General features: G+C 38.5%; 1 pseudogene; it reads left to right on the plus strand.

Annotated features, from left to right (window-relative positions):
• Nucleotides 1-287: 287 nt before the first annotated feature.
• LOC102481288 (metaxin-1-like) overlaps nt 288-16804 on the plus strand; it is a 23207-nt pseudogene continuing 6690 nt past the window's right edge.

Raw genomic sequence — 16804 nt, forward strand, 5'->3', positions numbered from 1 at the left:
CTGGACTTGACTTCCCAATTCCTACCAGATCATGGAATCTAAAGTGCTGAAATGTCCGACTCTGATGGGGTGTGAAGCTTCAGAAATGTCTGTTTGGCCCACCCCTGGCTCAGTATTAGCAGAGTCAGGGAGGCCAGTGTGCGAAGATTTGGGGACAGAAGGTTCAGCAAGACATTTTTTAAATTCTGTTCTCTGGGGCATGCTGAACTTGTTTTAGCACAAACCAGCCCTATCATTATAGACAACAAAGATGACTTACTGTACTTCCATAGAATAAATGATCAGATATGCAAAGAGTAACAGAAGATGAAATGATGCTGATGTTCATGCAGGTACAGTTCTGATCTTGTCTGAATATCTTTCTACAGAGGAGCTGGGCTATTTCAGTATGTTGTAAGGGCAGGCAGACTACTAATGTTAGGCTCTCAAGACCCATCAGCTCCCCAGTAACCTCCAAGCTCCCTGTCAACGTTGCTAATGGCAAAGCCATGCATGTGAGCCTCTTCGGTCAGGGTGCTCCTAATAGCATCGTGATTGGCAAGTGATTGAGGACAATCAAAGGGAGAAGACAGAAAATGGCCTATTAGGACTTCATGGCCATCTCCCCTCCCTCCCTACGGAACTGCTTTCTTTCCATAGGCACAACAGGGTGGTGACCTCCAGGAGATTTTCTGCGACTTTTACTAGTTCTGTTTTCAGCTACTACAAACAGCCAATGCTGGGGGGCAGAAATAAAATAAGAAATAGACCCCAATGCTATAAATGCATACTCTCTTACTAGATATTTACAAAGGATTATTTTTTAAAGTTTATATATCTGTATCTTCCTTGACAGAGAGTCACAGACGGTGCACTCTGCAGAGTCCTCATGCTACAATCCTCCCCAGTCCAAGCCAGCCTGGGTCATGGCCATGCACATATGCACCAGGCATGCAGAGGGACACTGGAATGAGCACCCAAGACCTGCCCATATGGTTTCAGCACCATGTGGCATTGCAGTAGCGCTGCACTTCCAGGGCTGGCCATGCAAAGAATTATTTGATACAGCTTGTTTCTTGACACAGCTCCCATTTTTTCTTTAACAAAAACACTTTAATCAGAATTCCTACAGGGAATACATTTGCTTTGGTTTGGGAGAACCAAAGGTAAAACTATGATTCCTTCTATTCCTGACCATGTCTAAGAGTCAATGACCTTTCTAAGGAAAGTCCTCTCTGCCATCCCGATTGATCAAGAAGTTGAGCGGGTATGAAAGATTGCCATTGGTATCCAAAAATACTAGAGGACAAATGAAAATTCTGTTGTATTTGTTGTAGCTGTTCTTTTATCTTCTCCCGATTACATGATCCAACGTTTTGCTATTAGAAATATGATCAATGGGAAAGACAGTCACAGAGCCTGGCAGAGTAAAAACATCGGAATTTCCCATCCATGTCCCTAGGACCAAAAATGTGGAAGCTACTTTTTAAAATGTCCTGAGAACATGTTCTATTTCCCATTCTTATTTGATGAGGAAATTATTCCCCAAAGAATATCTATTAACCTACTAACAACTCACAGCACATCAACTGTTACCTGCCAATTATAATGCTGTTAGGAACACCCTGGTCTAAGTGTTTCAGCCCATCCTATTGCAGATCCATAATCTTCAATGTGCTACAAGGGAGCTTGCCTTTGAGAAGGTGTCTTTTTTTTTTTTTTTTAATTAAGGTTTTTGTCATAGGGCATGTGTGCCTGCAAGGGAGAGAGAAAGAGAGACAGTGAGAAATCACTCCCTAGGGGGAATGGTCACACCATAATCCCTTCTCCTCCATTATCCTCCTGGGATTTGTGACACACACACACACACACACACACACACACACACACGTGCTCAGCATGATTTTTAAGCCAAGCTTCAGGGTTTGGGAGTCAAACTGCAATCAGCTATGAGTCCAGAGCCTTAATTACCACAGTACCTGCTGGCCTCGGGAGGGTGTTTTCTTAACTCGTTCTTTTGTTTTATATTAAATGTCCTTACTCTCAGAGTCAATCTGCTTCAATAGTTCAGGCTCTGGAGTAATTCTCACTTATTCATTGAGTAAGTATATCTCTGAGCCTGTTTCCTCATCTTTAAAACAAACACAGATCAAAATTAGCTGATTCAGATTGGAGTTTAGCTCAATGTATTACTAGAACACTCAATAAATATTAGCTATTACTACTATCATTGTTACATAGCCAAAGAAAATTGAGATTGGTCCTCACAAAAGAAACATGATCCTCTTTCATCTTTAGTTTCACTTTCATTCCACATGCTCAAAGAATGCTTTATCCCACATTCTTACTCAAGAAAGTGAAAAAAAGAAAACATGTTAGCTCACTAAGAAATGATAATCTGGCCCTTAATTTCTTTAATGCCTCTCATATTATCTCAACTAGCAAACCATTTTTAAGTAATAGGTACACTACATCCTTTAACAACCACTGTTTTTGCATTCTGACGAAGGTTTTCTATGTTTTGAGATGAATAATGCCAATTATCTCAGTTGCTAAATCAGCCATCCAGAAGGGAAAAATTTCACTAGAGGCAGTTCCTCATCCAACTGCAGTCATTGATTTGGGGCACTGCTGGTTTTGAAGCTTTTGGTAGGGCCTGCTGCTTCCACTGTTCAAAAAAAGAACTATAAAATAATCCCAATTCAAAGACTATCTGACTCTCATCCTCTGGATTAAACGTGCCCAGACTCATTGACCAGGCTGGAGCACTGGAGAGAGCCTTGAACTGACATTAGAGGCCAAAGGACTGGCCTGGAAGGTTTACGTGATGCCTCTGGGTAAGGGGTAAGGCGACGAAGGTCATCATTAAAGGTGTAACTCTCCTTCGGGTGAATGTGATGTCTATCTCCCCGCAATTTAAAAGAAAGACCTCTGATTTGAAATAATTTCAAACTGAAAATGCAAAACTACAGACTAAAAATTATTCATCTAATTTTTGAACAGTGCTGTAGGTTGAATGTTTGCATCTCCCCTTCGAATTATGTCCTAACGCTAAGGTCATGAGAGATAAGACCTTTGGGTAGAGCTTAGGTCATAATGGTGGACCCTTCATGAGTGAGATTAGTGTCTTATAGAGGAGGCTCCAGAGAAAGAGCTTGCCCCTTCCACCATGTGAGGACGGAGAGAAAAGGGCCCACTGTGAACCACGGAACGGGCCACTGCTGACTGAATTTGCAGGCACTTCGATCTTGGTGATCTTGGATTTCCCAGCCTCTAGAGCTGGATGAAATAATCCTCTGTCCTTTATAAGCCACACAGTTGAGAGCGTTTTGTTATAGCAGTCAGAGTTGACAAAGAGAAGCAGATTAACCGTGTTTTAACATTTTATCCTGTTTGTCATTTGCACTCTCATTTTTTTTCTGAGACTGTCTACAAGTAGATTACCCTTTGATCCCTGAATAAGTTATAAACATGAAGCCCTTTATCCTTCAAGACAAAAATAAAGTTGTTATCTTCCATGGCCACAGTACAGTTATCAACCTTAGGCAATATTAGCATTACTGCAATACTTTTAGCTAATATACATGTAGCATTCCAAGCTTTATCAATTGTCTTAAATGTGTCTTTTTATCACTTCTTCTTTTTTTTTTTTAGAAAGGTTTTTGCTGTAGGGCGCGTGTGCTCACCATAGAGACAGAGACAGAGAGACAGAAAGCAAGAAATCACCCCCCAGGGGGGATGGCCACGCCACAATCCCTTCTTCTCCATTCTCTTCTTGGGATCTTGGACACTCACTCACACGTGCCCAGTGTGCGTTTAAGTCACTGGGTCCAGGACTCGAACCATGGTCGACTACATGGGAGTTCAGCGACAGAGCCATTACTCTAACTGATGATCCCTTTACCACTTCTCAATCCTCCGTCACTGGATCTGGTATTGTTCAGGTACTTCCTTTATCTGTTATGTTGCTACAACTTTCAATTTAGAACATTCCAGTCTTTTATGGTAACTTGCAATGTATTTTACAGAACTGACATTTTTGAAGAACGTCGTTTTCCTCACCCTCATTTATAATTTTTTTTAATAGAACTTTCATTTCAAGTTTGCCTGACATGCACTGTGAGTAGATTCAAGTATCATTCTAGGCTGGAATACTACACAGGTAATGTGGTCTCTTTAGGGTATCCCAGCTGAGAGTACATAATGTCTGTTTGCCCTTCACCAGTGACATCAACTTTAATCATTTGGACATGATATTGAACAATAGGAACACACTTTAAGACCATCCACATAGTCTATTATACTCATCATCATCATATCCTCTTCAGAGCGAGCCTCAGTTGTTGATTTCTGTCTGAGCCAATCTTTACCATGACTTTTCCAACTCCCGCATACCCGCCAGCCCACCGCATTCACCTGCCAGCCAGCATCATTCTCCTAGAAGTAGGGCCCTCATTTTCCCTCTATTTATTATTACTTTTATCCTTTGTTTTCCTTTTCTACTGATACAGTATCATGAATCCTGTCAATAGATTATAATTCGGAACTGCATTCCATTATTTTGGCACTCCAATTGTTCATGATCTGAACAGCACAATTTAAACAAGCTCATTTCTGAGTCCTTCCAACATGCTCCCGTCATTTTTTCTTTCTTGATTTTTTTCTACTTTTTATGGAATAAGGAGGAAATCCAGGACTTTTTACCTATCCTGCTTCTGTCCTGAAATCAGCTATTTCTCCATGGATCTCTAGTTCCTTTAAAAATGGTAAATGTTATAGCCACTAGAAAAATATGAAATGTTATGGCCACTAAACATATAATGATACATACACATAAGTACAATTATACATACAGACATATGCATATATATATGCACATATACAAGAATAAACAGGGTTCATACATGATGTGTCCACTCAGATGTCTCTGGTTACCGTGTATTCCCCTTGAGGTTCTTTCTTGCTTTATCCTACGCCATATTTACGTCTCTTCTACTGTGAGAACACTGGATTCTAAGAACATTGACGTATGTACTTATTTGATCAATTTGATTACATATTTAAAAATAGCTTGAAAATGGCTTTGCCCAGTCCATGAGCAAACTTGCCAACTAGAACCAAGGATTGTTTGCCAATTGCCACTCCTTTCTTTCCAAGACTGAGGACAATAGTGAATTTCTGTGTTCATACAGGACATAAGTCCTTTCCTCTTTCCTCCTCCCTCCCTCCACCCTTCCCTCTCTCCTCCCTCCCTTCGCCCTTAAATGAGGTTAAAAGACTCATTGTGAAACACAGTTCATTTGTTTTAGCTTTCTTTCCATTCTTATTGATTAAGCTGTATTCTCTGAATTTATACACATTAATATGCTTTCAAAGGCCAAAACTACATCAAAAGATATACTCAGAGAAGCATCAAGCATCACTCTCTTTCATGTTTCTTCCATTCTGTTCTCAATTTACCTTTTATAGGTAAATTATTTCATTGTTTTTTGGTTTATACTTTTTGCATACAATTTACTAAAAATAAGATAAATACATAGACTTCTAATTTTTTTTTCTTTTTTGGGGGGAGAGGTTTTCGCTATTGGTGCATGTGCTCACCAGAAAGGGAGACAGAGAGAGAGAAAGTGAGAAATCACCCCCCAGAGGGGATGGCCATGCTGCAGTACCGTCTCCTCCAGTCTCCTCTTGGGATCTTGGGCACGCACACACAAGCACCCGGCGTGAGTTTAAGCCGCTGGGTATGGGACTTAAACCACGGTCGACTACATGGGAGTCCAGCGACATAGCCATTACGCTAACTGCTGGTCCCATAGACTTCTAATTTCTAAAAGTGTCATCCATATAAAGAAGCATAGTAATATATTCTTTTGTCCATAGCATTTTTTTAAATTGAAGCATATATCCTGAAAATCATTCCATTATAGAGGTCATCCTCACAGTTTTTTCAGAGCTGCATGATACAGTGTGTATATACTGTAGTTTATGCAACCAATCTCTAAGTTTGGAAATTTAAGCAGTTTCCAATGTCTTGTAATTACAACAAATGCTTTATTGAACAATCTTATGCATACACACAGGCATGGACACACACACACACACACACACACACACACTCGTTATTGAAAGTATATCTTCACAGTTCATTCAGGATTTTGATGTGGCCATTCCCCTCTGGGAGTGCTTTCTCATTTTTTTTCTCTCTCTCTGGAGAACACACATGCCCTATATCAATTTTTATTTTGGGGAGGGGTGATCGTTAAGACACTGGACATGGAACAAAACATGACTGACCATGGTTTGACTCCTGGAACTGGCAGCCTGTTTTCTCACTTTCCCTCTCTTTCTCTCCCTGTCTCTATTCAAATTGAAAATAATAATAATAATAAATAAAATTAAATACATTTTTTTAAAAAGGAAAGAAAAGTTGTGCTGCTTCTATAGCCTGATTGTTAAGGTAGCTGGATCCTGATGTCTGGCCATGAGGTTTGAGTCCCAGACCCAGAAGCTTGAGAAACATGTCCTAAAAGTAGGGAGCAATGCAGGAGGAGGAATTGGGACGTTGCCATACTTGATAGGAGGTGCTTGCTCTTCTCATTCTTTTCTGCTGGTAAGCCCATATTCTCTAGCCAAAAGCAAGCAAGCATACAAACGAACAAACAAACAAAAAAGATAAAAGGAAACGCATACATAGTTTTGCTAGATATTGCCAAATCCTTCTCCATAGGGATGGCAGCATTTACTATCCCCACCAGCGACGTATGAAGGTACCCGTTTCCTTAGAGTTTCGCCAGCAGTATGCATTGCCATACCTCTTAAGCTTGACAGTCTGATGGATGAGCATTAGATTGTTCCCATTTGAATTTCTCTCATTATAAGTGAACTTGAACATTTTGTCATATGCTCTTTTTTTGTGTGAATTGTTCCTTCATGTCTTTTTTAGAGGATTTTTAGAATGTTTGTTCATTTTTCCCTTTAATTTTAAAAAAGATGTTTACAAATTATAGGTATTTGCTCTTTATCAGTGATAGATATCGAAAGTATTCTGTCCCAGTAGTCACATGTCTTTTTTTCATTTTTCTTTTTTTATTTGAATTTATTTATTTATATTCATTCGCTATACATCATTATAGCATACAAAGTGAGATTTTTTCCATCCAGAATACACTGTATATTGGCTCAATCAAGCAAATCGACATTTGTCTTTTAACTTCTTTGTTTATAGTGTTTTCCATTTCCCTTGCTTTTAATTAATTAATTTATTTCTTTTTAAAATTTTTGCTATAGGGCACATATACTTACCAGAAAAAGAGACAGAAAGTGAAAAGTACTCCCTGGGGGGATGGCCATACCATAATACCTTCTTCTCCATTCTCCCCTTGGGATTTTGAGCATGCACTCACATGCATCCCGTGTGTTTTTCAAGCCATCTGGTGTAGGACTAGAACCACAGGGTCAGCCATGTGGGATACAGTCATCTTATCCCCCATGCTACTAGGCGGCCCTCTTGACATGTAAAAGTTTCATTATCACATAGCCAAAATTATCTTTTGTTTTCTTTTTAATAACAATTAGGAACAATTACAAAACCTTTACCAACAGGCAAGTAGATTAAGTCGTCAAGTTTTGATACTATGTATCAACAGTGCTGTGTTGTAAAATGGTGTCGGGTCACCTACGGACCACATGTAAAATGGTGCTCCCGTAAGATTGCAGTTGCCAATACCACATAGCCCAGATACATAGCAGGCAACATCATCCAGGTTTGTGTATGATGCTTGCTCAATGACAAAATCACCTAATGATGCATTTCTCAAAAAGCATCCCTGTTGTTAAGTGAGAGCTGATTATACTTTCAATTTATTTATTTATTTTTGCTTTTAGATCTCTGATGCATTTAGAATTTATTTTTGTGATGGTATGAGACATGCATCTAATTTTACCTTTTTCAAAATGGCTTTCAAGTTATCCCAATACCATTTATTATAAAAAGATCATTTTTATATCAGTGTTTTGAAATGCTCTCTTCATTTTATGCTGGATTTTTATATGCAATTGGATTTCTGTGGTGTTTGAATTCCATCTCATTGGTTTCTATTTTATGTTGGCAGTGCTGTGTTATTGGGTGCATGGATTTTCATAACTATTACAATTTTATTGTAGAATGTGGCTCTAACATTATAAAATGTTTTACTCTATCTTATTTAATGCTTTTTGGCATGAGTTTGACTTTTTCTGCAAACGATATGATTTTTGCATTTACATGATCTTAAATGTCACATTCATTGTACTCTATGATTAACACATTTTTTTTAATGACCAGCCAGCTTTGTACTGGAAAAGTACAATGAAAAGTGATTAATTGGATGTGTGATGTGGAGAGTTTGTAACCTCCCTGTTTACCTGACATGGCAACTCTAGAGAATCAATCCGATATCACAATTAATAAATTACATAAGGGCTCTCTTGCATTTGTTGTGCTAGCTATAATTAGGTACTACAAGAGCTCATTTTGTTACACAGATTCTGATTAATAAAGTCAATCTGAATGTTTTTGTGCAGTTTTTCTGTCTATTCAGTAATATTCTAGTTCTGAGTTGCTGAAAGACACTGTAAGAGAATTAGGAAGTAGATATGTATGCTTAATTACTGCTTTAGAAGAGAAAACTTACACAAGTAAAAAATAATTGAATTTATGTTTAGCCGACACACATATGACTAAAATGAGGCCCAGTGAGAGATAGACTTCAGGCTTAACCAAGTTACATGACAGATTGGTATGAAATCACTCCTGTCATGCAGGTTGCTTAAAGGCTAGCTGAGTATTCTTTTTACACTTAAATACCAGGGTGATTCTGTGTGTACGTCGGAGTGTACCTGGACTTTGCAAATACTCTAGGAAACATCTGTGTACCCAAAAGAGTCTATTAGCACACAATGCATTTGTTTTCTCTTTCTTTCCACAGGCCAGTTATATGAGAAATGAAACATTAAAGAGAACCTACACATTCTTCAGGGAAAAAAATGTGAGAAAGGCAAGAAGGCAAGAAAGAATGAAAATGAATTTCAGGCCGAAAGTAAAATTGCTGGGTGCCCATGATAATTATGACTAAGGTCAGTGGTCACTCAAGGCCCAGACCACTGGGATTTGTTGTGCTTGTCAATCTAAAGGACCCTGATGTGACCACCACGGATCCACGGGCTGACATAGAGGTGCCTACTCACTCGGGCAGGAAGACGACTGACTAACCAAAAGCAGACTTCTGCAGTGTTGAGAGGGTGTTTGGGGGTTCCTGTATGCTTTTGGACTTTGTTTTAGGGTGGCTATACATAATACGAATCCATACTCACACACACACACACACACACACACACACACACACACACACAGTATATGTGTGTATGTGTGTGAGTGTGTGTTTATGTGAGTGTGTGTGTGTCTGTATGTGTATGTAATTTTTTAAATAAGAAAATGTTAAACCAGCCAGGCAGTAAATCATTCTGCTATAAAAGCTGTGAAGAATTATGGAGGAAAAAAATCTCCCCTGCACACCGGAGCTTATTGCTTACTCGTTTAGGACTGAACAGCAGCAAGAATCAACCACAATGCAGCAGCTAATCAGAAGGAAGGAAAAACAAGTTCTAAAAATGCTGAAATGGAACAACAGTAGTATCCTAGGAGGGAGTGTCACATGTTTTGGTCAACAAATAAGTCCTATAGCAATGGACAATTTACATTCCTAAGAGTCACTGAAATTGTTTAGGGGTTCTTTCTTTTTCCCGTTACTATGCTTGTAAATCCTCCAGGGAGCTCTTTTTGCAGAGATAATTTCTCAGACCACTTAGAAGGGAAATTCATACTTTTATAGAAAGGTGTGTGATGATGGTGCATTTATGTGTGAAAGAGGAAAAAGGAATTTACTGGCCTCTCCATTTTTCAAGGGAGAAAAATGTGAAGAATTTTCACACCACCACCTACAGATCAGGACAATGCCTTCAGAAAAATAAACATCATTTTCAGAACTACAATGTAGAATTTGATTATTTATTTTTAAATCCCTAACAGGATTTTATCCTTGCACAAGTAAAAGGAATTGTAAATGTCAACAAAAAAGGGAAAATGACAAAACAGCTCATTACAGAATCCCCCGTATCAGGGGATTCTATTCTACACTGCTGATTAAATTATTCTTATTATTCTTGATCACATCTTTCAGGTGACCAGTGTTTGTAAAATACTGAGAGAACGAAGCCTCAACTACTCTTCACCATACCTACGGAAATATCAGTGCTCACAGTGGGTTAATAAAGAAGTCACAGATTCTTGATCTCCCGGATAAAGAGCTCACCAATTAACAGGCCCACAGGCAAGAACAAAGCAGTTCCAAATCAAAACAGAAAAGAAGTCCTACAATTTGCAAATGTCCAAGAAATGCATGAATATCAGTCAATAAAGCAAAGGAATACACATTTTACAGTAGGCTCGGTGCATATTTGAAAGTGTCTTTTTTCCGGATAAATAATTCTAGATGAACAATTTCATACACACAGAGCATTTGAATAATTCCATAGAATCCATTTCACCAGATCTTTCTGCCTAATTACAAGTCTCTGAACCAGACAACGGTACTTGAAAGATCAATGCCTGGCTGCACAAAGCATATATAAAGCATAATTAAGAGGACTGCTCGATGGAGCCATGGATAACATACGTGTGGATGTGTGGCGTCCTCACATGTGCACGTTCTGTCTGGGCTATGTGCAGTGGAGGCTCCCACTTCCACTGTCTTAATTGTCTGTGGCTGCCATTTTGCAAATGAGGCAAGCAAATAAATACAGAAAGAAAACAAATCATACGTGTAACTAAGCTTTAGGTCATTCTCTTCTTTTAATTTCTAAAGACAGGGCAAGTCTATTTAGATCTGGGGGGTGTTTATTTATTCTTGAAATCACCTTACTTCCTATGTAGATCAAAATTTGATGCATTTCTAGGAAACGTGTGGATTTCAAACCTGCATCATAGTTTGTTCAACTTCCTTTTCATTTTCCAATGCTAAATCTAAAACCTCAGTGTCTTGAACCACTCAGAGGGTGTATTTATGTTTTTCAGGCAGGTATATGGTAGGACAAGTATTTAAGGACGGGCATATTACGATAAACTAGGACATATATGCTTCATTTCTGGGAGATGAGCAAATGTAGGCAGCTGGAACTGGGCATTACAACACTCAGGGTAGGCAGGTCTAATGAATGTTAGACACAGACAAAAAAGGCATCTAAGACAGTGGCTGATATCAAGTGAATAAACAAAAATAGTAAATTAATGTTGATTGAATAGAGTGGCAGGATTCAACAACAGATTAGAAAGGAGAAGCAAAAATGCAAGGAGTCAAAATTTGCAAGGAAATGAAAATGTATTATCTTGACTGAAGGCTACTAGACTGTTAACAGTTGTTAGGGGCCATAGAAACAACCTGGCCCAACGCACATTCAGGAGCAAATAAATAGGGATCAGAGAGATGAGGGAGCCTCAGAAGGCCACTTGAACACCCAGTCCAGTGTTTTTCCTTAGCCACTATCGCTACTGGACTGGCTGTCCTTCCCCAGCCACCGTGTCTCCAGCACTAGGTTCTCACTGACTCCTTGAACTTTTGCTTAATAGCATTACAGAAAATCAACAGGAGAAAATGACAGAGGATATCCAAATCTCTACTTCATTTTGCTTTTTTATCTATATACTTTTTCTAGGTTGAGAGGAGAATGATAATTTTAAAATGCTCATAATATGGCTTCAAAAATGACTTCCTCACAAACAAACAAAAAAAATCTCTTACCTATTAAACCAGAGGCAATATTTGAACTCTCTGATGAATTGCTTTTAGTGCAATTAAGTAAAGGACATGTAACCAGAAAGATAACATGCTTTGTATATTTATAATTAAAGAGAAAAATGCCAAGGCAACTGCAGAAGAAATGCTCTTTTGTCTCCTTTCATTTTCTGTCCCTACATTTTGACCAATTAAGATGTCATTATTGGACACTTATTTTTTTTAACTGCCAGAGGGTGCATGCACTTTCCAGAGACAAAGAAACAGGAAGAGATGGGGGAAGAGAGAGAGTAAAAGCCACCCTCCGGTGGGCTATGGTCACATCACAATCTTTTGCCTCCGTTTCTCTAGCCTGTCAAGATTTGGGGCACATATGCACACACATCTGGTATGTTTTACAAGCTGTTGGGGCCAGGATTTGAACCATGGTTGGCCAGGTGAGTTCCAGCTTTCTCAACCACTAGGTTATAGGGCTGGCTCTGTATACTTGTTCTTTATCAGCATTTTCTTTTTCTTTTTTTGGAGAGGATTTTGCTATATATGGTGCTCGCCAGACACACAGAGAGAGACAGAGAGAAAGAAAACAGGAAATCACCCCCCCAGGGGGGATGGCCACGCCACAATCCCTTCTCCTCCATTCTCCTCTCAGGATCTTGGGCACGCACACCCACGCGCCCGGTGTGAGTTTAAGCCACCAGGTCTGGAACTCCAACCATGGTCGACTATGTGGGAGTCCAGCGACATAGCCATTATGCTAACTGCTGGTCCCTTTATCAGCATTTTCAAGCAGCAAATTACTTTTAAATGGAATAGATAAGTAAATAAATGAAATGAAACTTAAACTAATTGAATGACAAATGCACAGACCCTTTATTTCCACACAGTTTGCAAATGGGCATGGCCTTTAAGGGGTAACTGAGCTCCAGGATGTCAAGCCTTGTTCTACCCAGGCTCATGGATGGCCTTTGGAAAGGCATAGAATCACTCTGACCTTCAGCTGCCTTTTAAAAAGAACTCTAAAAGAATGAAACAGCTGGATAAAGATTCTCAATGTTACTCACATTCCCATATTTTCTGATTATTCTCACTCTATTTTTTTTCTTTATATAACAGTTAAACATTAGTATCTTGTTCTGCTCATGCAGTTAAAACAAAATACTTAGACTTGATGGCTTCTAAGCAACAGAAATTTATTGGGTCATCAGAAAAGTCACAATGCATTTTTATACAGAGAAGCAGAAAAATACATTGTATAACAACCCATTATTTCTCTCAGTTCTGGAGGCTGGGAAGTCCATGTTGAAGGTTCTAACATGGCTGGGCTCCAGGGAGGGCCTCTTCTAAGTTGTAGACTTATTGCTGTGTGCTTACATGTTGGAAAATAGGCTCAGCTCCTCGGGCCTTTTTTATAAGAGCACTAATCTGATTCACAAGCTCTTTGCCCTTGTGACCTAAGTAACTCCCAAACCACCTCAACTCCTAATATCAGCACCTGAGAGATTAGGATTTAAATACATGAATTTGGTGGAGACACAACTATTCAGACTATAGTAACTAGCAAGACAAGCAACTCTCAGAGGAAAAATCATGTTAAAGAGTTAGCAAAGGAGAAAGTTGCACTGTGTTGGAATTGTTTGTGGATTTCAATGAACCAAAGGATTCTAGTTTTAGGCTGGACTGTAATTATTTGCTTTTTTTTTCTTTTCTTTTCTTTTTTTTTTTTTAACCAGAGAGCTTTAATCATTTATCTTTATTATGAAAGGGAAAGAACAGGGAGTCTTCTAATTTTTATTTTTGGCAAAAAATCTCTATGCTTCTTCCTTTGGATAATAAAGTCTAAATAATAGTATTTTATATCTCCCAGACAAATGTTTCTTTCATGAAAATGGGTGGGGATGAATGAATTTTAAAATGTCATAATTTTAGTTACCATTTATTCTACTCTATTGCAAATTCAATAACCTTGAACCAGAGTTAATAGTCATTCACAATAAGTAATAAAAGTCCAACTGGCCTCAAATTCCCTTGGCTTCAAATAATATCACTAAGCTACCAATTCCTCAATTGTTCTTCCCCACCTCAATCTCTCTACTCAGTTCCAGGAAAAGAATCACACAGGTAGACATCTCCACTTGAATGCCCTAATGGACCCCCAAACTAAATGCATCTAAACTACATCATATTAACCATTTTGCTTTCTCCCCACCCATCTCCTTCCATCCTGAGTATTCTGTGTTTCTCTAAGTGCTTCTTCCATCCAGCTAGTACCTGAATTTGAGGCCATGATGCCCTTTTATCTCTTGATCCAAAGACTGTTAAGGCAACCTCCTTAAATTCATCACATACACCCCAACCTCTCCCATGAATATAATCTTCCTTTTTACAATGTGCCAGTACACATTGGGCTAAACCCCATCTTTTTAGCACTGTACACAAGGTGGTTTATACTCAGGTCTCTGCCTTTCTGTGTAGCCTCATCTTCAGCCACTTTTCGTTCCTTCAAAGCTTCTAATCACCTTGAGTCTTTTGCAGTTACCCAACATCTCACTGTCTTTTTTTCTTTCTAGTCTTTGCATATGTCATTCCTTCTAGGGGGAACTATCCCCAGCTCCCTGCTTAGTCAAGTTAACGTCACTAATTGTTTGAAAGCCACCTTAGCCTTCACTGACAGTACCTCTATGTCCTCATACTATCAAGGAGCCCTTCTACTTGAAAACCCCAATGCACAGCATTTTGAAACATGTATTAATTGTGAGACAGAGACAAAGAAGTAGGATGAGACACAGGAAAAAGTGAGAGACAGAGAGAGGGAGACAGATGTCCCTGCTGGAATCTCATCGTATTTTGATTCTTCCTGCCCCTCTCAGCCTTCCAGCCAGTCAGGATCATGGGCACACATGAGGACATGCCCATGTTTAGATCAACCTTCTGCATGGCTCCAGTTGCATAGTGACATCCTGGTATCTGTGCCACTGTGACTGGTCCCCTATTGCATAGCATTTAAACTACTGCTGGACTGAGTCCTTGAGAGCAGTTTATGTGTTATTTACTTACTGATTAGTTTCTGGTATATAATAAATGTTCAGGAAACAGTTAATAAATTATCAACTATATAAAGGGTAAAGGGTTTATGCAAGGTAATCCGAGTTTGAGGTGCCCAGGACAGTCAGATACATAACTATTGCCCCAACCTGATTATTAACAACAGTCCTTTTCACTTTCTAAAGTGTCCAGGTATGAACAATAAAATTGGGTCACTACCTGTAAGTTTACATACAATGTATACTTAGAGCCTTATTAAAAATCACTATCCCTTAAAAGACAATACATTCCACAAAGAGAGATTTGGGAAGGATGGTCATTGAATTACATTCTGTCTAAGTAGTAAAATTTCAGGTGACATTTTTTTTTTCCTGATTGTACTTTTATTAATTGATTTTCCTTTTGCACATTTAGTAAAATTTCAGGTGACATTTTTTTTTTCCTGATTGTACTTTTATTAATTGATTTTCCTTTTGCACATTGAATGTGCACATGGTTGCACATGCCAACTTTATCAAATAATCAAGCTCTTTTGAAAAAGTCATAGTATAATTCATTTAATGTAAATTTTCTAGAATATTCTATTTTATCTTAAAGCTATGGAATATGCCAATAGTCTTGAGACTGTGCATCCACTAAGCATATTACAAAATGGCTCCATCAAAAGATAAAAGACATCGAAGTATGTGAGTATATTCATAAATATATTACCCAAATTCTCATTGCAGATAATTCTGGTTGTCAGGATGCCAGAATATCCAGACACTGGGTTTGAAGCTGCAGCCTAGAGTCTAGACTTCTGCAGCTGGGGATGAGAATCAATGCACAGACGAAACTTTCAAATAGTAACAGCATATGGAAAACATTAAATGAACATAAACATTGCTAACCAGAACCCAACAGAGGTAATCTAAAAATATCCTCTTGTGTGAACATACTTCCACAATCAATTCTACTTAGCAGGGTGATGGATTTTATCAGTTCAAATGTTTAAAGCTTAATGGAATGTTAGTATGGAAGAAAAGTAATCATGTTTCCTATCAAACTTTTATAGTGATTAAATATATATTGTGGAGTATCATTGGTCAGTACCTTTAACTGGTACTTAAGTGTAGAAGTTAAGTTTTTTGATCAAGTTACAATTCCAAAGAAAGTTCCAGGCCAATTACTTTCAGTTAGTTTCTCTATTGTTTTTTCATTGACTTACAGATACTTTCAAGAATGCCAGCACATTGGTTTCCCGGAACAGGGATATTTGCAATAAGTCATTTCTAATTCTGAAGATTTAAATTTAGGATTACCACTTAGATATCTTACAGAGTTTTTTATTTCTAGCAGAGGAACAGTCGTAAGATCTTATACGTCAATGGAAAAGACAAGGATGATGGGATCACCTCAGTCACCCAGAGGCTTTGACATCCTTTTTGGCAGCTGATGAGGTTATGAATGGATGCACACCATAAATCAGCTTTTCCAAACCAGATAACTGGCCTCAGAAGGGAGCCTGCCTACTAACCAAGATTGAACTCCCTATGTGGTCTGGGGCTGAAATCAAGTCGCACAAATCTAGGTTTAATATCTGCCACATAACATTGATCAACTTCCTTAATTTCTTAAAGAGGTCCAATAGAAGACTGGATCTGAGTAAACGTTAACACTCTGCCACCTAAAATTGTAAAGACATTACCTTTTATTGAGGTAAACACAAAGAACACATTTTCTGAAGAGGGTGTGGCTTATTCAGGGACCAGTGTTTCCCAAGTCACCTAAATTTCCTCTTGCAAAATGAATTCTGAATGATGGTGGTTACACTTCATCTGTTCAGAGTAACAACCTGCTGGGCACCAAGAAATTCTGATAAGGGCTGCCTTTAGCTATTCACAATGTCTGGAACTACTACTCTACAGCAACTAATCTTTTTTTTTTTTTTTTTTTTTTTTTTTTTTTTTTTTTGT

Source organism: Tupaia chinensis, unplaced genomic scaffold, assembly GCF_000334495.1.
Source record: "Tupaia chinensis unplaced genomic scaffold, TupChi_1.0 Scaffold000427_1, whole genome shotgun sequence".
NCBI lineage: Eukaryota > Metazoa > Chordata > Mammalia > Scandentia > Tupaiidae > Tupaia > Tupaia belangeri.